This window comes from Pangasianodon hypophthalmus, chromosome 9, assembly GCF_027358585.1.
Source record: "Pangasianodon hypophthalmus isolate fPanHyp1 chromosome 9, fPanHyp1.pri, whole genome shotgun sequence".
Classification (NCBI taxonomy): Eukaryota; Metazoa; Chordata; class Actinopteri; order Siluriformes; family Pangasiidae; genus Pangasianodon; species Pangasianodon hypophthalmus.
The window spans coordinates 13,860,750-13,885,673 of NC_069718.1; the positions used below are offsets into that span (position 1 = coordinate 13,860,750).

Consider the following 24,924-nt stretch of genomic DNA (forward strand, 5'->3'; position numbering starts at 1 on the left):
CATATATATATATATATATATATATATATATATATATATATATAAAACATTACAGTACACTGTATAACATTTTTTTCATATTGTATATTAATGTTATCAGCACTTCAAGACGTACTTGTGATTTTTTTTTGATGAGGTTTGAGTTGTTGCTCTTATAGTTTGTCCAGCTGAAGTGACTGTAGACTGTAGACCAGTGACTGCGGTAGACAAAGTGTATGAAATACTACTGGTGGTAGTTGAAGCTGAAGTTACTGTACAGGTGGTGTTTGGGATGAAGTCCCACGTTAGAGACACAGATGACATATTTTCATCACTAATGTTAAGATTCATGAAATATGCATTTAAACATTTAATAACAATGGCATTTACTTTACTATAGCCAGCCACATTCTCAGCTCGTACGGACGCTATTTGGCTTGTGTTTCCATTAATATCACCAAAAGGGGAAAAAAGAAGGGGTCTGCATACTAATATTATAAAACTAATGAATTTGATGTTAAATAGGGCCAAATTCTCAAATTCTGAAAAGACACAAAAACAAGTGATCTCCTTGCATCCACGCAAGTCACTCTGTCATTACACACACATGAAATGCCAGAACCAAAGAAAGTAGATCTTAATAAATAAACATTTTCTAGCATGAGCATATGCTAGTAAACGTTCATCTAGAGAGATTGCTTTGTGACAGTAGATAGCGCTGTTGAGCTTCATCAGGCTGCACCTGACGTGTGAGAATCAAGAAGCAGGAACATGTTTTAAATATGACTAATATTTTCTCCTCCTGGTACGTTATCTGCTTCCTTCACATTCCACAGTGTTCAATCTTATCCTCTACTTTAAGTTTACGTAGAGGCATACTATTGTAATCAAACCGTTTGAATAAATAGCCCTGGATAATCAGAGTGACTTGCTTACCTTCTGATCAAAGATACTCCACCACAAAATACTTTATTTATAGTATCCCATGATGTTCGTCTGACAGGAATACATCTCACTTATTTCCTGGCCCACTTTCCACTGAATGATGACTACAGCCCTCTGTCTCACACTGCAAAACTGATCTTACTGGCCTGATAGCTGTAGCTATCCTGGTCTGATTTCAAAGGAAATCTAAAAAAATAACTTCCTCCTCTTTCAAATAAAATCCAATGGTATATGAAGGAAATCAAAGGTTAACAATATTCCAATTTACTTACCTGTACCTGCACTTTCCCCTCCTGTAGCAATTATGCTCTGGAAGAGAGAAAAAAAGGTCAACATAATGATCCAGAACACCAATGAGTGTAATCAAAAGGCAGTAAGCTTTAATTTAGTCTGAACTTAATATCTCAATATTTAAAGTAAACATGTAACATGTGAACTGCAGGACGTTACCCAGAGGCCTGAATGTTACATAAATAACAGTTCACCTCACGTTAGCAATTGTTTTGGACTGTTTAGTATGCAGCAGGAGTATAGATATTTAGACACTGTCGTTTACTGGAAACCAACTCATACAGATCAGTATTTGTTATTTGATTCCCGCCATCCACTGAAACACTGAGTGAATAGAATATTAAACCACCAGGATGAAAATGTGTCCATCAGCGTAGAGTCCAAGGTCAAAGAGTAAAAAACATCTGAGAAAAGCCCTAACACCTTTTACACCATGTTAGCAGTAACAGTAACATTCAACATTTACGTCTCTATTTATTATAATTGTGGCACACATGTTTAAACAAACACAGTGTTTTATAATTTTGGTATTTTCGTAAGAATCTTGATGCAGAGCAACACAAATGGAACAAAAGGGTTGGGTTTGAATGAATACATTATTAAGAGGTGTGGTTAAGCAAGCGGCTGCGATCAAATCAAGAAGTGTGCAGTGCAGCACAATGATGTTTTTTAATAACATCCTGTAGGATTATGATATAATTTATACATTTCATTTAAAATCTTAGTCGTAGAAATAACCAGCTAGCTGACATAATATACAACAAATGTGTCTTCAGTATTATCTGTCACTATATTTTATGGCAATATCTTAGTGGTAGTGTAATAGCACAAAGACTTCAGATAGATATATCAGGCTAAAGTGCAGATCTGGGGGCGAAAAAGAAAATAAAGCCATTAGAAAGCCATTTCTATACCATAAATTCTATAAAATACAATATTCCTCCTACATTGTGCAGTCTGGACCTACAAAAACCAGGATATGAGCTAGATTTAATACTTTATTTCCAAAACTTACAAACAACACATTTTCACTTTTGTGGTTTTAATAATGAAACTGCATATGTGCTAATTATGTCTGACCTCATTACAAGCAAACACATCTTTAATGATTTGAAAGATGAGTTTATCTTCAAAGCTCTATCTTTGCAATGTCTGTTTTTTTAAACAAACCACTGTGTTCCAGGAGAATTAAAGACCCATGACCAAGAGCTTTATCTAGATAATCTGCTTCATGCCATCTTCTACAGAGAAAAACAATTTCACACTTACAGTTTTATATATATGTAAGCATATGTATAGTTATTGAATCTTCCAAATATTTTGAGATCATTGAGAGACTAAACATAAAGCATCGAATGAAGATTGAAAGCACGAAACAATCTGGGAAAGGTGATACGAACTCTTGTGAGGCGCAAATTCGACTAAGTATGTTGTTTCATATCTTAAGAGCATTGATACTGCTTGTGGTTATGTAAATTAACTGGGTGTTTTAATGGAGTGACATTTTTTGAATGGAGCTGAATTTATTTCTATGGAATTTGTGTGACTCTGAGCACAAGTAAAAAATGCACTAGGATGGTTGAGTGATAGTTCTTACAGTGCATCTTTATAAACACTGGTTAAAAAAGCTCATGTGTGACTAAAAGAGTCTTCAGGGAAGCTTTTCATTGTACATTGTACAATGTTAACTGGAAAGTTGAGGACTTTCCTTTATTCGCTACCATTTTTAACCATTAAAATAATTCAGTAACCAAAAGTATTTGGATTAAGCAGCCTATTCATATTAAATGGGGTGAAATAGTGAACTGCCACAACACTGAGGTGTAAGAAAAGGGATTCTAGGCCTGCATCTGCTCTAAGAGGGGTTATGGAGGCCCGCATGTGGACCAACATAAGTTCGAAACTCAGACTGCACTGGCCAAATTTGAATGCCACACGCTTTTCCGCCATTCCACTTACTTCACCACAGCACATTTATTTGTGACCACAAAAGTACCAACATAAAACCTAGGTTTGCACCCAATTAAAATAGAAAACCCTCAGCATTAACCAGCAACACTTACACTTGTAACTAGAGCCTTAAAACCAAACTTACAATTCTGTAATTCTGGGGACAGAAATGCCAAAAATGATGACAGGGCAAAGGAAAAAGAGAATAATCTGTGTGATCACAACAAAGTGTTTCTAAAGGGTTTTCTGTCATCTGTACCAAGCATGTTGGTGTGTTATGCTGTGTCTGTGATTTTGGTTACTGTTTGCACTGTAAATAGCTTTTGTTTTCTAGGTTCTAGCTTTCCTTGCCTTGCTGTGCCTGGCATTTGCTTAGCCCTATCTCCTAGGAACAATGGTTTTTGTAGTGCTAGCTAGTTAGAACTAGCATATTACACTTTAAGTGTATTCAGCATAATAAATATGTTCATTAGAGTAACATAATTAACTGTACCCAGACGCTCCATTTTATAACTATCACACAAAGAATAGAAAGGCTTAGGAGCCCCATAATGACATTGTGTATTTGTAAAATTATCTATTGTTCTATTTAAGAAGAAATTAAAACTAGCTCTTAAAGTTAGCTGTATGCTAAATTAACATTGTGCAATGTTCTTGCTTTGGACAATCCTCTAACAGGCATACACTCACTGTCCACTTTAATAGGAACACCTGTAACCTGCTCATTCATCCAATTACCAAATCAGCCAATCATATGGCAGCAGCACAATGCATAAAATCAGATACAGGTCAAGAGCTTCCGTTAATGTTCAGATCAAACATCAGAATGAGGCAAAAATGTGATCTCGATGACTTTAACTGTGGCATGGTTGTTGGTGCTAGATGAGCAGTTTATGCATTTTAAAAACTGCTGATTTCCTCCCACATACAACAGTCTCTAAAGTTTACACAGAATAGTGTGAAAAATGAAAAACATTCAGCAAGCCCAAGTTCTGTAGGTGAAAATACCTTGTTGAGAGAGGTCAGAGGAGATTGGTCAGACTGGTTCCAGCTGACAGGAAGGTTATGGTAACTCAAGTAACCACTCTTTACAAATATGAGGTGGATGGGAAGGTTCCACTCCTGTCAGCCAAGAACAGGAATCTGAGGCTACAGTGGGTGCAGACTCACCAAAACTGGAGAGTTTGGCTATGTTTATCCAATCTTCAACTGTCCAGTTTGGATGAGCCTATCCCTAGTGTAGCCACAGATTCCTGTTCTTGGCTGACAGGAGTGGAACCTGACGTGGTCTTTTGAAGTTTTATTAGCCTGACAGATTGCATGACAGATTAGCTAGCATAGTTTGCATGTTTAGGGGGAAAATACCAACAAAGATTGTATTATTTGAACACTAAAACACTTTATTTACAGATTAGGCATATAGTGTCTTATTAGTGATTTTATAGACAATGCACTTGGTATTGCATTCATGTGCCACATAATGTCAGAAAAATGTGGATATTGTCTACTTTATTTTTGACCTTGAGGGCTGGGTTAAAAAAGGATCAAACCTCCTTTACTCTTCTATCTACACACCCTTCTACTGACACTACAATAATCACTTTTATGCAATCATCAAAATTCTGCAATGCAATGCACTTTTAGTTTTCTCACTCGCCCTTACACACTCACAGACGCACACACTTGTCAATTAGGAAGTTAGCATAGAGTAGTTACAGTATGAACTGTAACGACTATGATTGTTGTCTTCAGTAAATGTTTTTGTACTGTCATGGTGTCACTTCTATTTTTACAACATTACTGGGCAGGGGTGACAAAGTGCTATCGATATCATCATCATCACGTTTATAACACCGCTGACTCCATTGTTACGCCGTTGACTATAAAAACTTTTTTTTTAGCAGAATGTTTCAACTCGGCTTCAGTTTTTCACCAAAGTGCTTTCAACAAAAAAGCAGGGGTGGACAAATAATGAGTTCATTAGTAAGCAATAATAATAAGCACACAATAATAAGCACACCAGGAAAGTAAAAGCTCCAGCGCACTGCCCAGGTTTGCTTGCCCAGAAACTGACAAGATCGGTATCTAATGTAACATATGGGGAACTAGTTTGCTAGTTAATTGAATTAATACAGACTAAGGGAAACAAATGAATTCCCGGGGAAACAATGAAACAATGATTGTGTAGCCACAATCCTTATATTCTCCTGATAAAGTTTTTGATTTAGCACATCATGTTTACAACTTTGACAAAAAGTCAGCAAGTTGTTGACAAATATATTTTGACTATAAGCTATGATTTTCTCTCCACGCATAGCAAGTAAAATATTATTTGAATCTGGCTAGTACATTTATTCTGATTAAATGAGAAATGATCTACTGACCTGTTTTTAAACAGAGGCCAAAGTATCAAATTAAAACTTTTGTTTTGCAAAAGCATTTTTCTTTTTTTCTGACTGTTGAGCCTGCTTGTCTGCCAGACAACTATGAATAAAAACCAGACACAAAATCTGCTTGATTTGTCCATCTCAAAAAGAGACAAACGGTTGTCAATCAACACAAGTCAAGTAATGGATTAACTCCTTGCATCTTCCAGGAAATAAGGAGTTGGCGGTAGATGGACCTTTCTATGAGATAATAACCTTAAACATACATCCAAGTGAATACAGAAATGCTGGCATGGACACAAAATCAATGGTATGCAATGGCCATCTCAGTTTCTCAATTTAAAAGTGTGTGTTCTGAATTGAAGTGGAAGTCCAGGCATGAACCCAAGAATATACAGGAGCTTTAAAAGTTCTGTCTCTAGTGTTCTCTAACCTTATCAGATATTACAGGCAGAGGCTCAGTGCTGTTATTCCCTCCAGGGTGCTGATAATTTTAAAACTATTGTTTTTCAGAAATGGTAGCACTACTTATGTTTGTTAAAATATGGTGTTACATTAAAACTATACATCATACCCAATCATTTAAATTCAAAATATCACTCAGGTGTTATTCATTTTATACATAAATTATTGCTAGTGCATTGTGAAAATATCTTCTTGATATGATTCTTGCCATATAGCCCCTAACTTGTTATAACAAAAAAATCCCTCCCTTTTTTATTTGGGATGGGTAATGCATAACACATTACCCAGATGAGTGAACAGCCACTTCCTCAATTCCTGGCATGTGTTCACCACTGTGCATCGATGCAAATGTCTCTAAAAAAAGATCTTACTGTGTTTGTCAAACATGTCAAACATTGGATTTTGGTACTTACAACAAGGACAAATAATAATCTTTAATGTTTCTTAGGAATCCTAGCATATATATAAAATTTGCTCGGCCAAGCTTTTAAATGCTCACATTGTTTTGCAAATGCTGGTCTCCTGTCAGGTGAGAAACTAAGTGTTGTAGAATGGTGGTAGTTTACACCTACTAACTAGTTCTTATGCCAACACTCCATTTAAAGGTTCCTCACGGCTTCTTTGAACAGGTAAGAGTTCTTAGCATCTTCTTTGATATGGAAACGGTTGCAGGGTTCTTTAAGAAAAACACAAAATCTTTAAGGCTTGCCTAGAGGGACCACCAAAGAACCATTCAGTTCAGGATGTAACCTAAAAGTTGCAATTAAGAATAGCCAATTCACCTTTTGACCCTGGAGCTGACAGGCAGCAATACTACCCTGCAACACAGTGCCCCTTTAAAAGCTTTAATACATTCGACCAAAAAAAAAATAATAAAAAATTGGGAAGGTGCTAGATTGTCAGTAAAGTGAATGTAATTAATACAGTCACATTCCCAAACTGTCTGTCTCATCATTCTGTCAAAAGCAGAATGGTTCGGCCTACACAAATGCATCTGCCCTTCTCACGTTACGTTTTTGTATAGTGTGGCCAGAAAGATGAGAGAGGGAACATCATACAATTCCTTAAAAATTAGTCAACAATGGCTAAACTGTCTTTAATCTCCACAAGGTTGCACATTCTAAACAGCGAACCGGTTACAACCAAGGACTCTGACACATACTCCCAAAACAACCCATTACTGTGTATCTGAAATTTGTTCCAACTTCCTGGAAGAATTCAATACAGGTAAAACAAAGGCATGCCATTCTGTTCCACTTTGTTTATGGATAATCAAAAAGCTTCCTGGAGGAATCTACTCCACTGCTTTTGTTCGTCTCTCAGAAGCATGCAACACTCCCAGCAATGCACATACTGAACCTGTCAAACCTGTATACAATACAGTATAGCGGTGGCTCAAATATAAATGGAAACTGACACTGATATCAGCTTACTTATCGTTGTTTATCCAGTCCAAACTTAAAACATATTTACAGCGCCTTGCATACATATGCATACCTTGCATATCCATACTGAAATCCAGAATGGGATGTTCAACAAGCACATATGGGTGTGATGGTCAGGTGTCCACAAACTTTTGGCCATATAGTGTATATTTTAACAAAACATGTGTCACAATTATTGGCACCCCTGCATTTAGTACTACATATAACCTTCATTTGGCAACATAAAAGTACTGAGTCTTTTAAATATAATACTTGATGAGATCAGATACAGAATCTCTCCAGATCCTCCATGGAACTAGGTCCGCTCTTGTGGGCTCACCTTTTCAGCTCAACCCCACAGGTTTTCAATGGGATTTAGGTCAGGGGACTGGGATGGCCTTGTCAATGGATTGATCCTGTGGTGACTGAACCATTTTCCTTGGCAGCCAGATGTACATTTAAAATCTCCTTGTATTTCTTGAAGTCTATCATTTCTTACAAGGTTCCCAGTGCCTTTAGAGGAAAAGCAGCCCTACATCATGACAGATCCTCTACCAAAATTAACACCTTGAATGTAGGTTGTCAAAAACTCTATTTTTGTCTCATCTGAGCACAGAACTCCATTCCAGTAGTGTCTAGCAAACTCCAGGAACATTTGGCGATAGATGAAAGAAAAGGCACGTGCCATTAAAACCGACTGTTGGCATGGAGTTTATGCTGTCTAATTGTAGATTTGGAGACTTAGTGACCCAAAAAATGCTACAATATTCTGCCACTCTCTAACTGTGATCCTAGGAGAAATTTTCACCCCTCTAACCATCCTCATCATCTATTGGGGGCAAAATACACTTACAACCTCTTCTAAGGCAGATTCATTACAACTGTCATCAATGACTTAACAGTAGGTGTGAGATTTTTTAGATGTGTAGTTAACTTTACTGGCATTGCCTGATTTATGAAGGTCATACTTTAGCTGCATTTCATTTCGGTATTCTTTGATGATAAAGGGACTAACTGCATCACCTCATATTTATACCCCAGGGAAACACTTATGAGTTCCTAGACACTCAGGTGAACTTACAAAAGTAAAATAAAAGTGGAAACATGCTTCAGTTATATTTTGTTCATTAGAATTCCTAGGGACTCCAATAACTGTGACATAATTTTAAATATATTTTTGATATTTCCTTTCTTAGAATAAACTTACTTTAAGTAAAGGATATATTTATTTCATGCTTTCAGTGTAAGATTTGGCTAATTAACCATGTTTTTAACAATCACTTTTTCATAAACTTTATGAAGAGCACTAATAATTCTGGAGCTGAATGTATGTCACTATGTCTTAAACTATGTCAGCAACTTCAAGCCCTCTTTAACTTATATTTATGAACTTAACTTCTAAGAGAGATTTCAACGGTCCCCTGCTCACGTGTTTTCAGAAAAACATTTTTGGGACTCCAAACAATGAGGAAGTAAATGCCATCTCAACAAAACATGAAGGTTAGGCTACTTAAACCCACAGTACTACAAGACTCTTCACAAGTTTCTGATTCACAAGTTTTAAGTTTTGCTCTTTGCTCATCAGTTTTTCTGTCCAAGCAATGTTATTTCCAATATGTGTATCAGTTTAATTTAAATTCAAATTCTTTTAATGCAAAACCTCTTTAAAATTCAAAACTACTGCACAGTAGTGTAAAGAGTTTCATAGTATTGCCTTTAAAATAACCACATTGTAATTCTAAATTACAATTCTAAAAATGTAATTCTGATTTGGTCTCAGACATAGGCACTGTAAGTAAAGAAAGTGTGCCATTTATATTCATGTGGTGAGACTAAGCGCTACATAGCCATCAGTGTTTTAGTATATGCAAATAGCGTAAAAATAGGTATGGTCAGTTTCACATACAGAGAAGTAAATGAAGAGGCCCAACTCATAAGCTTCCTCATGTTACTGTAAACAGCATTGTTACTGGTTTAGTCATATAGACATTAGGCAAATAGTGAAATAGTGATACATTGATACATTTCTGAGAATGCATGTTGACTTAAAGATATAACCATAAGCACACATTTCCCTACATTAATGACATTGGATTCCATGTAAAACAACCTTTCACAGAGTTTTATGCAAAGCAGTGCAGCATTCTGTCCAACTTCAAATGGCCACATCAGGCAAATGCTAAAATGGAAATGGCAAGACTGCTTTGACTTCATCCTTCAAGAACAGATCAAACATGCATGCATCAAGACTAAACTACTGAAATTAGGCCCTGGCTGGTCTTCCTGTATGTGCCATTAAGTCCTAGCATCTGATACAGAAGGCCAGGTCACACCACTGCTGTGTTCAATTCACTTGCTTCTTGTCGGTGCCCAGATTTAAAACACTAATACTTGCTATCAAAACTAGAAATGCCCAGGGGATTCGTCTAATGCAGATTTTAGACCATCCTTTTGAATTAGCACCTGAACTGGCACTTAACATGCATATTAGAAATAACAGAAAGAGAACAAGTAAGTAAAAAACACATCATATTGTTCATTCGGTCATGCATTCAGGTCTAGTAAGCACTTAATCTTAATTAGCACTTAATTTGCGTATTTAAACACTTTACTGTACTAGTTCTGACTCCTGTTCCTAACATTGCCTTGTTAGTATCTTCTTAAGACTGAAGCTGATTTGCACTTGCATAAGCCTGTGTTTTCCAAGTAGACAAGCAAGTCAACAAAATAGCAAGTCTGCCAAGTAAATGTAAAGTGAGTCCTTGGAATTATAAGGGCATATCTGATTTTTCTGACAATAAAAGAGTTATTGTTTTGTTATTTACGAGACATGTGAGAAGTTTTACATCAAAAATTTGCTTTGAAGTTGAAAATCTTACCTGCTTTGACCTCATGAGAATCCAAAAATCAGATAATTGGCTCATGTAAATGAATTTAATGTTAAATGTAAATGTAAATGAATCAACATACCACATGATTTTGCTGCAATGGAAGGAATAGGTGTATTGAATTTGCTATATTAATAAAAGTGTTTCCATTGTATATAGTTCACAAGTAAAACAGAGCTAAAATTGAGGAAATATTCAGTTACACAAAGCATAATGATATTTGTCCTTCACCTGTCACCCATTAAAGGCCAACAAAGGCAACAATTTTTGCAGTCTTTTTACACCCACAAATGCACTTTGACATACTAAAGCCATTAACTTACAGGTCTCAGTGCATGCGCCTCTATCCAGCTAAGTGCCGAACAATCAAGCAGGAAAAGAATAAAAAGAAAAATGTAGACTTGAGATTTTATCACATATCCCAGTGACCCCAAATCATCTGTTCAGAGAGGTGCAGTGAAGGGCACTTCTTTCTCCTGAACTGACACAGTTTTGCTGGTTGTTCTTACATGTTTCAGAAGACACCTTTATCTAAAGTAACTGACAAAAAAAACAGGATACAAAGAAGGCATAGAGATGAGGGGCTGAGAGGTAAGGGCCCATTTGAACTCTTCTGATCATTAGATCAGAACCTAAAGCTGAAGCTACAACTGCTTTCTACGGCTTACTTACTTGACCGCTGCTACTTTACAGAAAACGCAAAAAGAAAATGTGTAGTTCTATGTGTTACTGTATCTTAGTTAGTTCAATGATGATGATGATGAATGTCAGGAAGGAGACCTATTCCAAACTTCTCCTTCAGTGGCAGGACATTCTTATTATGTTCTTGTTCAGAGTACCTATGTGACAAGAAATTCTTTTAGCTGACTATTTTGGCATAAAGTTATCCAATGATTACTCATATATTTACTTCGAGCAGGCCTTAATCCATGCTGCAAAAATCCTAGAGGCATACACCAACCACATACACGCAAATTCATGAAACACTTTCCCACCACAACTGATAACTCCAGTTATCATAATTTCAGGAACTCTATTCCTTTCAGTGCTTGCAGACTAAACAACCAAAAGAGTCATTTTGATTAAAAAGAATTATTTAACAAGAACGCCTGTACAACACAATCTGATGTTACTGGGAAATGATCATATACTCATTTGCAAGGTCAGGGATCGAAAAGCAACCGCTGAATTAAAATGTTTCAGTTCCCTTATTTCGAAGTGCATTTATATAACCTTCAACATTGGCCTATAATGACATGACCACTTCATATAACACTTTACAAGCCCTGAACCTAGCGTTTTACAAGTTCTATACATAGCAAAGCCTTTTAAAGTCATCAGCTTACAGCTGGGCTAAGCTGATGACTATTAGCTAGGGCCAAGCTAATAAGTACAGTTTCTGAAGCTGTTGCATTTACGTTCACTCCAAACTTTGGGTTACTTCACATGAAAACTGCTAACATCACTATGAGTTATTTGATTTGTTACGACTTAGTATGTATTGTATATGTTTGTGTTAAACATTTGATGGTTTTAAAACCTTAATATCAAGTGTACTGCTTTAACAACAGTGATTCGCATACTTTTCCAGTTACTTTTCCAAGCCTGGAACCTTTAACTCATCCAGAAACCCTGATGGAGTTCACACTAATCCAGCGCTCTACGTCGAGACGTCACTGTTCACTAGTCCTACATGGTCAAACCTTTACCCAAAAAAATAGCATCAGAAGTATTCAAAAATACTGATACCTACCTGAATAAGCAGACACAGGCTCAGGACAGTCGCAGGGAATAGTATTCTTAACAAGTGCTGTGTCATGATGCCTGTTCGGGTCCAGCTGAGCGGTGAAGCCTCATATGTCCTGTTAAAAGTTTGCTCGCGCAAGCCCAGCCCTCTCTCTGTGAGCACGCTCCGCCTTGAACGCGAGACAGTTCGAGTTGTGGTAATGCTTTAAAAGTTCACTACAGAAAGAAAAGAAAAGCAAAGAAAAGCAAAACTCGCCAAAGACCGTCTAGGAGGGTGTGAGATATCTCAGTAAGGTACAGTGAGGTAAACGAAGAGAGTTTTTGAATTTACAGTACTAGGTGGAGCAGCCATCGGGCACTAGCAGTCACTATTGATGGCCTAGTGCACTAGTTCTGCCTCTTCACTAGGCCTCCAGAGCTCACACCACAATCAGCGCACTCTCTCTCTCTCTCTCTCTCTCTCTCTCTCTCTAAACTTCACCACGAACAGTGTCTGTGGCTTTCTCACAGCTAAAAAGGAAGTTAGGGGAAAAAAAAAACATTCTTTTGAAAGCCCACCAAAAAGTGCACCACGAATTACCTATATTTCAGTGCTGTGTTTTTAATTTCATCCATATAGCATCTGATGGTTTAGTAAAGTCAGATGGGTTTTTAAACCAGCTAGCACCAGTGTTCACGGAGATATTCAACCTCTCCCTGGAACAGTAGACAATCCCCACATGCTTCAAGCAGTCCATTACTGTTCCTGTCCCGAAGAAACCCTAGCCTGCCTGTCTCAATGACTATCGCCCAGTAGCCCTGACCTCAGTTGTGATGAAGGGTTTTGAAAGACTGGTCAGAGACTTCATCACTTCTTCATTACCTGACACACTGGACCCACAACAGTTTGCATACCGTCCCAATCGCTCTACAGAGGATGCCATGCACTACCTCCTCCATACAACCCTGAGCCATCTGGACACTGGGAAGGGGAATTATGTGAAAATGCTCTTTGTTGACTACAGCTTGGCATTTAACACGATAATTCCCTCCAAACTCACCATCAAGTTGGAGGACCTGGGACTGAGCCTGTCTCTGTGTCAGTGGATCTCCAAGTTCCTCACAGACAGGACACAAGCAGTAACAGTGGGCAAACATGTTTCATCCTCCCTCACTCTCAGCACTGGAGCCCCACAGGGTTGTGTTCTGAGCCCCCCTGCTGTACTCATTGTACACATATGACTGCGTAGCCACTTCCAGCTCTACCACCATTGTTAAGTTTGCTGACGACACTGTTGTGGTGGGCCTGATCTCCGACAACAATGAGAAGGCCTACCTGGAGGAGATAACAAGCCTGGAGCATTGGTGCCAGGAGAACAATCTCCTCCTGAACATCAGCAAGACCAAAAAGCTGATTGTGGACTTCAGCATGAAGCAGGAGAGGAGCTACCAACCCCTCACGATCAACGGAACCCCAGTGGAGAGAGTGGATAGTTTCCGGTACCTTGGTGTTCACATCACGCAGGATCTGTCATGGTCTTGCCATGTTAACACCCTGGTGAAGAAGGCCTGGCAGCGTCTATTGAGAGACTTTCGACTGCCCTCTAAGGTGCTAAGGAGCTTTTATACCTGCACCATCGAGAGCATCCTGACAGGAAGCATCACTGCCTGCTTTGGGAACAGCATCCAGCAGGAGATGAGGGTTCTACAGAGGTGGTGTGTTCAGCTGAGCGTACCATCCATACTGAGCTCCCTGACCTACACTCTATCTATAGCAAGCGGTGCTGGAACAAGGCCAGGAAAATTGTGAAAGACCTCAACCAACCAAACAATGGACTCTTCTCTCTGTTGCGGTCAGGGAAACGCTTCCGCTCCCTAAAGGCCAATACAGAAAGGATGAGGAGGAGTTTTTGTGATTTTGCCTTTATACACCACCACAATGGATTTGAAATAAAACAATCAAGATGTGATCAAAGTGTAGACTTTAATTTTTATTTTAAGAGGTTCCACAAAAATATGGTATTTACCACTTAGGAATTACAGCCATTTTAAGCAAAGTACTTCCATTTTCAGGGGCACATACGTATTTGGACAATTGACTGACAAGAAGTTAATTGACCAGGTGTGGTCCATTCCCTCGTTACTTCAAGACAATTGAAGCAGATAAAAGGTCTGGAGTTGATATTAGGTATTGAGTTGGCATTTGGCAGCTGTTCGACTGGAGCTACCAATATGAAGTCCAAGGAGATCTCAATGCAATTGAAGGAGGCCATCATTAGGCTGAAAAAACAACATAAATCTATAAGAGAGACAGCAAAAACCTTAGGTGTGGCCAAATCAACAGCTGGGTACATTCTTAAAAAGAAAGAAAGCACTGGTGAGCTCAACAACATCGAAAGGCCTGGAAGACCACGGAAGAAAACTAAAGTGGATGATTGCAGAATCCTTTCCTTGGTGAAGAAAAACCCCTTCACAACATCAACAGAAGTCAAGAATACTCTGGAGAAGGTATGAATGTAAATACAGAGGGTTTACAACAAGGTGCAAACCACTGGTAACATTCAAGAACAGGAAAGCCAGATAAGACTTTGCCAGAAAACATCTAAAAAAGCCTCCTGTGTTCTGGAATAAGATTCTTTGGACTGCCGAAACCAAGATTAACTTGTACTGGAATGATGGGAAGTATGGTGAAAGAAAGGAACAGCTCATGATCCACAGTATACCACATCATATGTTAAACATGGTGGAGGAAGTGTTATGGCATGGGCATGTATGGCTGCCAATGGAACGAGCTGACTGGTGTTTATTGATGATGTGACTGCTGACAGAAGTAGCAAGATGAATTCTTAGGTGTATAGGGCTATACTCTCTGCTCACATTCAGCCAAATGCTACAAAACTGATAGGACGCCGCTTCACAGTGCAGGTGGATAATGACCCTAAACATACTGTGAAAGCAACTCAAGACTTTTTGAAGGCAAAGAAATGGAATATTCTTCAATGGCCAAGTCAGTCACCTTATCTCAACCCAATAGAGCATGCTTTTCACTTACTGAAGACAATACTGAAGGCAGAAAGACCCACAAACAAGCAGCAACTGAAGGTGGCTGCAGTGAAGGGCGGGCAAAGCATCTCCAGGGAGGAAACTCAGAATTTGAGTTTTGAGAACATGGGCTCCAGACTTCAGGCAGTCATTGACTGCAAAGGATTTTCATCCAGGTACTAAAATTATGGTTATGTGTACAATTATGTCACTTTGTCCAAATACCTATGTGCCCCTGAAAATGGAGGTACTTTGTCGAAAATGGCTGTAATTTCTAAATGATAAATGCCATATTTTTGTGGAACCTCTTAAAATAAAGCTGAAAGTCTACACTTCGATCACGTCTTGATTGTTTTATTTCAAATCCATTGTGGTGGTGCATAAAGGCAAAATCACAAAAACTCTGTCATTGTCCAAATACTTCCGGACCTGACTGTATATGGATGGTGGTAGCAGCAGTCCGACAGTAAATATAAAGTGCAGAATGTGTGCAAATGTGCATTATGCAAAATTTACAATACTAGAATAAATTATTGACATTATATATGTGGATGTAGGTGGATGTTGGGTGTCGTGGATGGAGAGGAGCGATTATTAGTCCTTGGTGTTATACTGGTTGAGGGCCCTAACGGCCTGTGGGAAGAAGCTCCTCCTCATCCTCTCTGTATTGGCCTTTAGGGAGCGGAAGCGTTTCCCTGACCGCAACAGAGAGAAGAGTCCATTGCTCAGTTGATTGAGGTCTTTCACAATTTTCCTGGCCTTGTTCCAGCCCCGCTTACTGTAGATAGAGTGTAGGTCAGGGAGCTCATTACGGATGGTATGCTCAGCTGAACACACCACCCTCTGTAGAACCCTCATCTCCTGCTGGATGCTGTTCCCAAAGCAGGCAGTGATGATTCCCGTCAGGTATAAAAGCTCCTTAGCACCTTAGAGGGCAGTCGAAAGTCTCTCAAGCGTCTAAGGTGGTATAGACGCTGCCAGGCCTTCTTCACCAGGGTGTTAACATGGCAAGACCATGACAGATCCTGCGTGATGTGAACACCAAGGTACCGGAAACTATCCACTCTCTCCACTGGGGTTCCGTTGATCGTGAGGGGTTGGTAGCTCCTCTCCTGCTTCATGCTGAAGTCCACAATCAGCTTTTTGGTCTTGCTGATGTTCAGGAGGAGATTGTTCTCCTGGCACCAATGCTTCAGGCTTGTTATCTCCTCCAGGTAGGCCTTCTCATTGTTGTCGGAGATCAGGCCCACCACAACAGTGTCGTCAGCAAACTTAACAATGGTGGTAGAGCTGGAAGTGGCTACGCAGTCATATGTGTACAATGAGTACAGCAGGGGGGCTCAGAACACAACCCTGTGGGGCTCCAGTGCTGAGAGTGAGGGAGGATGAAACATGTTTGCCCACTCTTACTGCTTGTGTCCTGTCTGTGAGGAACTTGGAGATCCACTGACACAGAGACAGGCTCAGTCCCAGGTCCTCCAACTTGACGGTGAGTTTGGAGGGAATTATTGTCCAAATACCTTTGAGCCCCTGAAAATGGACGTACTTTGCTTAAAATGGCTGTAATTCCTAAGTGGTAAATGCCATATTTTTGTGGAACCTCTTAAAATAAAGCTGAAAGTCTACACTTCGATCACATCTTGATTTTTATTTCAAATCCATTGTGGTGGTGTATAAAGACAAAATCACAAAAACTCTGTCACCATCCAAATACTTCCGGACCTGACTGTATGTATATACATACACATATTCTTATTCATTCATTCACTTATGTACATATTTTTCCTCATATATATATATATATATATATATATATATATATATATATATATATATGTATATATATATATATATATGATTTTTTTTTCTCTACGTTGGAACACTTGTACAAAGCATTTCACTGCAAGTCGTACTGTGTATGGTTATGCATGTGACAAATAAAATTGGAATTGTCAAATGTCAATTTAATAGTCATTCCTCTATATCAGGAGTTCTCACACTTCCAGGGTACAAGATTGACCAAAAACAACCCTCTGATCACAGCACATTTTATTTTTGTTTTAAGAACAACAGAGCAATTATGTACCAGCATAGTGTATTTATCTAAGCCATTAAAGCCTCTGAACTTTCCACTCATCTGGATGAGCTAGAATAACATGCATCATATTATCATCAAGTCCTGATTTTAACTTTAAAAATCACAGTTAGTGTCAAATCACATTCTTTATATAACTTCTGGTTCCCCCCTTAAGGATTTTCCTTTTCTTCAAAAAGAACTTATAATGGAATTCAGTAACTGAGGTCTAAAACAGGGTTAAATGTTTACTAAAATGTTTTACATTCAACTACTGGTGAGAGTAGTAGACCACTAAAATGAGTTCAGTTAGTTGTTGTGGTCTCCTGTTCATAGTCAGATTATATCTAGATCCTGCAGATCAGATAGCACCCCAAAACCGTTGCTATGTTCGCAGCGTTTCTTTCTGCAGTTTAGCAGCATACAGCACTTCCTGTTCCACTACCACTGCTGCTGGTCAGAATGATCCATTCTGATTGCTTATATAACCAGAGGTGGGTCGTAACGAATTACATTTACTTCGTTACATTTACTTGAGTAAATTTTTTGGGTAACTTGTACTTTTAGAGTATATTTAAATATGTGTACTTTTATTCTTACTCAAGTACATTTTTAGTGAAAAAATTTTACTTTGATGATAAATATGAGATTTTTTAAATAATTTGTTTATATGACTTGTTCGAAAGTCTCGCGAGACGTTGGTAAGGCTGCTTCGCGAGAGGCTGCTACGCATCTCCTGCTTACGTTTAGCGCGCATTTAGTTGGAAGATGATGGCTGAAGCAGAGGAAGACGTGCGCGAGACCTGTGGCCTCAAGTTCAGTCTTTGTTTTCACTCCAAGATGTCAAAAAGAATAGTTTCATAATGTGATGCATGATGTGCACACGTAGCGGTAAGTGTCAAAATTCTGCCTATTTGAACCCTATTAATGGTAATTTGGTAACTATGGGCACTACTGAAGCACATACTAAAGCGCAAACACACATAAAGAAGTTCATACACAAACATAATAACAAACACACACTCTGCACACACACCTTCTCTTTGGTTCTCTGTTAGCTTGTTTAAATGCAGATGCTGACAAGTTGTGAATGTGAAAATAAAGACAGACTTTACTTCAACCTAGGTTTTATATAAGTAGAACAAAGAGACTTTCAAGGAGAGGTGTGTGAAAGCTCTCCAAGTAGTTTGAAATTTAGGGTTTTCGCTTCATATCAATCAGATCAGAAGTAACTAGTAACTAGCTACTTGAGTAGTTTTTTCATTGGATACTTTTTTACTCTTACTCAAGTAACTATTAAGATTGTTACTGTTACTTTTACTTGAGTAAATATTTCCATAAGTACTTGTACTTTTACTTGAGTACAGATTTTGGATACTCTACCCACCTCTGTATATAACCCCACATACTGTACATAACTGCAGGAAACACTCCAAGAAAGTCCCATCAACTTAGCAGACATGATTACTCAAATGCTATTCATATTCAAAGATCACAGAAGAATTATGTAGGCGCAATTATGTTGTTTTAGATCTTTGTTTTTGACTTGTTAGATGGAATGAATGGTAAAATGCAATGTCCTTACGCTTCAATAAACATGGATATTCCAATCCATTTATTGTCCATTTCATTAACCAATAACCAATAAACTAAAGAAACAAATCGTCCATTTAACGCATCTTACCAATCAACTCAGGTCATGTCACAGTCAAAATAGTTTATTTGACCTTTCTTCACCTCGCTTCAGTGTAAACTTGAACTACTTCAATACATTATGCGCCCTCTATCGGCGTGAAAGGATTACATGAACCCAAAAACTAAATAATGGCTCCTACATACCGGCCCCTAACTTTTATATGACTGGAAGGAATAAACAATTCAATCAACACATTTACATAAGGAGCCATGAGTCATAATCAAATACATACACCAATTCATTTATCCTCAGTATTCAATATCTTCCACCTCTTTTTTACATGAACAATAACCCAACAAATAAATCATAAGTGGTTCTCTTTTATAAACTCTTCAAAAACTCATTTTATATTTCTACTAAAAGACAAAGTTTTGTTTTTGGTCTTGTTATGACGCATATTTTAGTTTGGATTTTTGCAGATCTAACTAAAGCCTTTTGATCTGAAAAGGTTTGTAGCACCTTTTCAAGCATCCAAGAATTACGAGGGGCTGTAGTGTCTGCAATTAGAACAATGTCACCTGGTTGTAAATTACGTCTTTCTTTAGTCCACTTTTGTCTCTCTCGTAGTAGTGGTAAGTACTCTTTTATTCACCTCTTCCAGAAGAGGTCTGAGAGGTATTGTACCTGCCTCCATCTTCTTTTTGCATACTGATCTTTTTCATCAAACAGCCCAGAAGGCATGAATGGTTTCATCTTCATAGTAAGAAGATGGTGGGGAGTGAGTGGCTCTAAATTGTTTGGATCTTCAGACACCTTGGTAATGGGTCGATCATTTAGAAAGGCCACAAATAAGTGTGTAATCTTTCATCATCCAGTGTTTGTTGATGTAAAACTGAGGATAACACTTTCCTTATTATTCTTATGATGTGTTCCCAAGCACCTCCATAATGTGAAGCCACAGGTGGGTTAAAGCTCCATTTGATGCCTTTGTGCACCAAGGTTTTCTGGATCTTGCTTTGATTTAATTCCTCAAGTGCTTTTTTCAATTCCTTTTCTGCACCAATGAAGTTTGTTTCATTGCCATCCTTTGCTCACCCAGTTTCCTTTTCTGTCTCCTGCAAAAAAAGACAACTTGAAAGGATTTTCCTGGCTGCTGCATTGGCGTGGGTGATCCAGTACTTTTTTCTTAATGTGGAAAGAATATGGTTTCTTCCACCATGGCCAATCTGTTCATGGATGTGCTTGAGGATAAGCTTGGAAATATGTTGATCTTTGGAGAGAATCACAGGATGTTTTACTTCATCCGGCATTGCAACCTTGCATAGCTGACCACCAACTCTCAAAAGCCTGTTTTCAAAAATGGGGTTTAGCTTATAAATAGCACTATCTCTTTTGATTTTTGATTTCCCAGATTCCAATGAAGCAATTTCCATACTGAAGCTTTCTCTCTGACAAAACTGGATGATAGCCTTTTCTGCTTCAAGAAGGTCATCAGTAGACCAACATTGTCCTCCTAATGAAGTTTTAACTTCTTGCATCTTTTGTTCTACTTTGCTTGGGTCATCTGATGCAGCAATAAATTGCTTTCTTTGGTGGCTCAGTTCCAGTAAGACCCTCTTTAATTTCAATAACCACGCTACTGCTACTTTGAGTCGTTTCCACTCAGAAAAGTATACAATTAGTCTATGAGTGCATTATTGACATTCTCCACATCTATACTATTTGTTGTGAGCGTTTTCCTTTTTTACTTCTGGATCCTCATCGGAAATACTTATCTCAATACTGTGGTTTCCACAGAAACTCTGGACCATTTAACCACCTTTTGCTGGTTATCAGCTTTTGTACAGTCATTCCTCTAGACACATCGTCTGCTGGATTTTGAGAAGTATGGATGTACTTCCATTGTGTCACATCCGAAGCCTCTCTAATAACAGATATCCTATTTGCCACAAATGTGCGAAACCTTTTGTTTTCATTCTTTATGTATTTTAGGACAGATGTGCTATCAGTCTAGAAACACAATTCCTTCAAATCAAGCTGAAGTTCTGTTTTAAGTATTTTCTAGAGCAGTGGCAGTTAGCTCTAGACGAGGAATGGTGATGGGTTTAAGAGGTGTCACCCTGGATTTGCCAAGAAGAAAGGAGACATGAACAGTGTTATGACTATTCTATAATCTGAGGTAAGTTACACAGCCATATCCCTTTTTGCTGGCATCTGAAAAATGGTGTAGTTGGGCTTGAACAGGCTGTCCAAAACCATGTGGCTTCAAACATTGATCAACTGTAAAAGCACTCAAGTGACCCAGATCAGTAACCCATTTGATCCATTGTTGGTCAAGAACTGGGGGAATCTCTTCATCCCAATTATAACTTGTCCTGCATAATTCCTGGAGAATGAGCTTGACAGGTAGTATCAGTGTTGACAGGTATCCTAGAGGATCATAGACTGAGCTGACTATTGATAAAATCCCACGTCTACTGTGCATTCGTTCTTTATAGACAGTTTTGAAGTCGAATGTGTCTGTTTGAACACACCATTAGAGTCCTAGGGCCCTTTCTACTGGCAGTTGATCACAGTCCAAGTTAAGCTCAGAATCTTATATTTTTGAATCTGTCCTGCTCTGGAACGAATTGCAAAACCTCACGGCTGTTGCTGACCCAATCCACCTTGATGACAAGGAGCAGCCAGATCTCTGGCCATCTGGATTGCTTCCTTCTCTGACGGTAGGCTCTTCAGACAATCATCCATATAAAAGTTCTTGTAGACAGTGTTGATTACCTCTAAATCAAAACTGTGCTGATTGTCATGTTTTCCTTAGAGCAAAACATGCACATCTTGGTGACGAAACTGCTCCAAATAAGTGAACAGTCATTCTGAGTTCAGTGACGTCCTGCGTTACGTCACCACTGGGCCACCATAAGAAACGAAGGAAGTCTTTATCTTCTTCGGTCACTCTAACCTGATAAAACGTTGCCTTAATATCAGTCATAAAGGCAACTGGTTCCTGTCTAAACCTAAGAAGAACTCCAATTAATGAGCTAGTGAGGTTAGGGCCTTGTAGTAACTGACTGTTCAAAGAGTTTCCCTTGAATTCTGCTCCACAGTCAAATTGATAGTCTGTGTATTCTTGTTGAAACTTTTCATACTTTTCAAATTTTTCATTATTCCAAGGAGGTGCTGCTTGGCAATACAGCGATTGTTAGGCATAGTGACATCTTTGCTTTTGAAAGGCAGTTTCAAACTGTAGTGTCCCTCCTTCAAGTTTACAGACTCTTCCATAATTTCCATGAACTTGGCATCTTCTCTGGACATTTCCTCCTTGTCATCGGACATCTTTTCATTGAAATCATGCTCATATTGCTTCTCCAATAGCAATTCCAATATTTTTACATCAGTTCTGTTTACTGTAGCAGCATGGCATTTACTTTCACGACCGCCAATGGAACCATTTATAATCCACCCCAATAGGGTTCAAATGGCATAAGGTCCATCTCCATGACTATTCACAACTTCCCAGAGCTCAAGCAATTTTGAGGCATTGGTACCAATCAATATCTCTACATCCGCTTGAATGCATGGAATGTGAACAGCATCAAGATATGGCCACTCAACTAAGTCCTCCTTTTTGATGATGTTAGCTGGGCTCACAGGCATCTTGCTTTGCGTGTAGACTTCTGGTAGCCTATAGAACTCTTTGCCAGTAAGGCCTGAAATCTCCAAATTATTCACAACATAGCTTGTGACTGTTGATTTGGGACTCATTGTAAGTAATGAGATTTTTGTCTTTCATCCATTTAAATTCAACCTCCTCATCAAACTCTCTGTACAGAATGTAGAAGTACTGCCTGTATCCAAAAAAGCATAAGCTAACTGCCGACTTAATTCATACTGGAAGGATAGGAAGAATGCCACTGTTACTTCCGGCCCCTGTATGATTACATGCCTGAGCTGACATGAGTGTGTTTACTGTTGGTACACTTGGCTCCACCTGGTGATTACTGCTTGTGTTAACAGCTTTATCAACTTTCTCTTTGAAGTCTATGGGCATAACACTGGGATGCTTTTGATTGCAGGTTTTGCAAGTTGTACACTCTTTGCTTCAATGTCCAATGTGTAGGCAACCAAAGCAGATAGCTTTCCCCTTTAGAAAGTTAACCTTATTTCTGTGCTTTGTCTGCTCAAACTGTTTACAATGTTCTAGAAAGTGCCTTTGTGAACAAAACAGACAAGTAATGGGGTTACTTGGATTAGTCTTAAATTGGCAGTTTGGATGTTCAGTTCTTGCCTTATCTTCCTCAGCTGTTGGTCTGTCAACACCAGAGATGCTACCAGCAAAGCTCTTTCCTTTAAGTTTGGGCTTTGATTGAGGTTGTGGTTTCCATTTGCCCATGTCCCTTTGCTTATTGATCTTTTCCTTCTTTACATTCTGTATGCACCCAAAGACTGGATCAGAAATGATTTTAACTTCATGCTCAATAAATGAGATGATATCATCAAAATTAGCTCTCTGCTTATGACATTCCATAAGATCACATGCTGCAGTTCTCCACTTTTCCCTTAATTTAAATGGAAGTTTTAAAACCACTGTTATCATGTTGGCTGGCATGTGCAGTTCTTGTAAATAGTCTATGTCCGAGGTCGCATTACAGCAACCTCACAGAAAGACTGCATAATCTTGAAGAGCTGTCACATCTTCTCCTTTAACCACTGGCCACTGAAGCACCTTTTCCATGTAGGCAGCAGATTTCACATGATCATTTCCAAAATGCTGCTTAAGCATAGCCTTAACTTTTAGGTAACCTCTGTCAGGTGTCATGTTCATACAGCTGTGAACAATTTCTTTTGGATGCCCTTCGGGACACATCAATGCAAACATTGTAAACATGGACAATATCAACCATAAACACCTGTAAACTTTCAAGTCAGTTTGATACCTTAATATTCCACCGTTTGTGAAGTTTTGAGCGTCCTTTAGTATACCTTTCCAGAAAATATAAGCAGTCTTCTTTGTTGTTTGTCTTGTCTTCCAGACAAAACTGAAAGGCTTTCATAAATGAACTGAATTGCAAAAGATCTCCTCCAAATATTGGAATTTCATGTGGTGGTAGGTGGCTAGCCTTTTGTTGTTGTATTAGCAATTCAGTTATTCGCTGTTGCTTTTGAAGCACACTTAGCATTGAAATGGTATGCTCACCTGCAGTTGAAGAAACCTGAGCTTCTATGTCAGGTCCACTGGGCTCTATATTACGTGTTGCAGTTTCTCTGCACACTGGAATACCAGCTTGAGCATCTTGCTGCTGTACACTTTGGAAGGTTGGTGGCAAAGGTATACCTTCATAGCTGTGTGATGGGAACTTTGACGGTTTATTTAAATCAGGATTGTGAAAGGAATTGGTTGATTTTGGTTTTCCTCCTTTGTTGACATAAGATTCCATCCCATCTGATATCATACTCTCAGTGGTTTGTTGCTCAAACACTTTGAGAACAGTTAACTTGGCAGTGGAAGCTGCTATTTCAGCATCAAGAACCATTTGTTCCTTTCGTTTCCTCAACTTTTCCACTTGATCATCAATATCATGCTTTTTTTTCAAAGATTCAGCACAGGTGACACGAGCAGCTCTTTGTGCCTCCACCTGAAAGCGCACACGTTGAACAGATGACTTGGATCTAGTTGAGCCAGATCTACTGTGTCAGCTCGATGTGCGACTGCACACCCGAGTTTCAATGTTGGAAACACTATCATTAGGGCTGATTTCGCTATCAGCACAGTGATTGTCTTCTTGACGTTGTTCCAGCCATCTTTTGACAATATTAGAGACCTCCTCAAACCACAGCAATTTGTCTTTAAACCACGTTTCATGTTCCTCTCTCTCTTCGTTGGGCAATAAAACAAGTAAAGACTCAGGAGCTTCTGTTGCCTCTTTGCATTGGTTTTAAACTTTTCAAACATACTTTTAACCTCCTTTTCAATATCAACATTAACCATAAGCTCTTTCAATATCCTTTTGAGTTGTGCTGCCCTTTCAAACTTAGATTTTCTTAGTTTTTGCAACGTATCAAGTTTAAACAACAACCCTTTTTTAATAGATTTAACCACGTTTTTTAACCGATTGGTCAA

General features: G+C 38.7%; 1 protein-coding gene and 1 long non-coding RNA gene across 2 annotated transcripts in view; both read right to left on the reverse strand.

The window, feature by feature from the left end:
- The window catches only part of LOC128318745 (receptor-type tyrosine-protein phosphatase eta-like), a 91,167-nt gene that overhangs the window by 9,804 nt on the left and 56,439 nt on the right, over positions 1–24,924 (reverse strand). The window lies entirely within an intron of this gene.
- Positions 128–12,280, reverse strand: LOC128318914 (uncharacterized). Its single transcript, XR_008302341.1, has 3 exons — positions 12,083–12,280; positions 1,197–1,233; positions 128–251 (listed from the first exon to the last, which is right to left on the reverse strand). It is a non-coding gene; the product is annotated as an uncharacterized LOC128318914 (long non-coding RNA).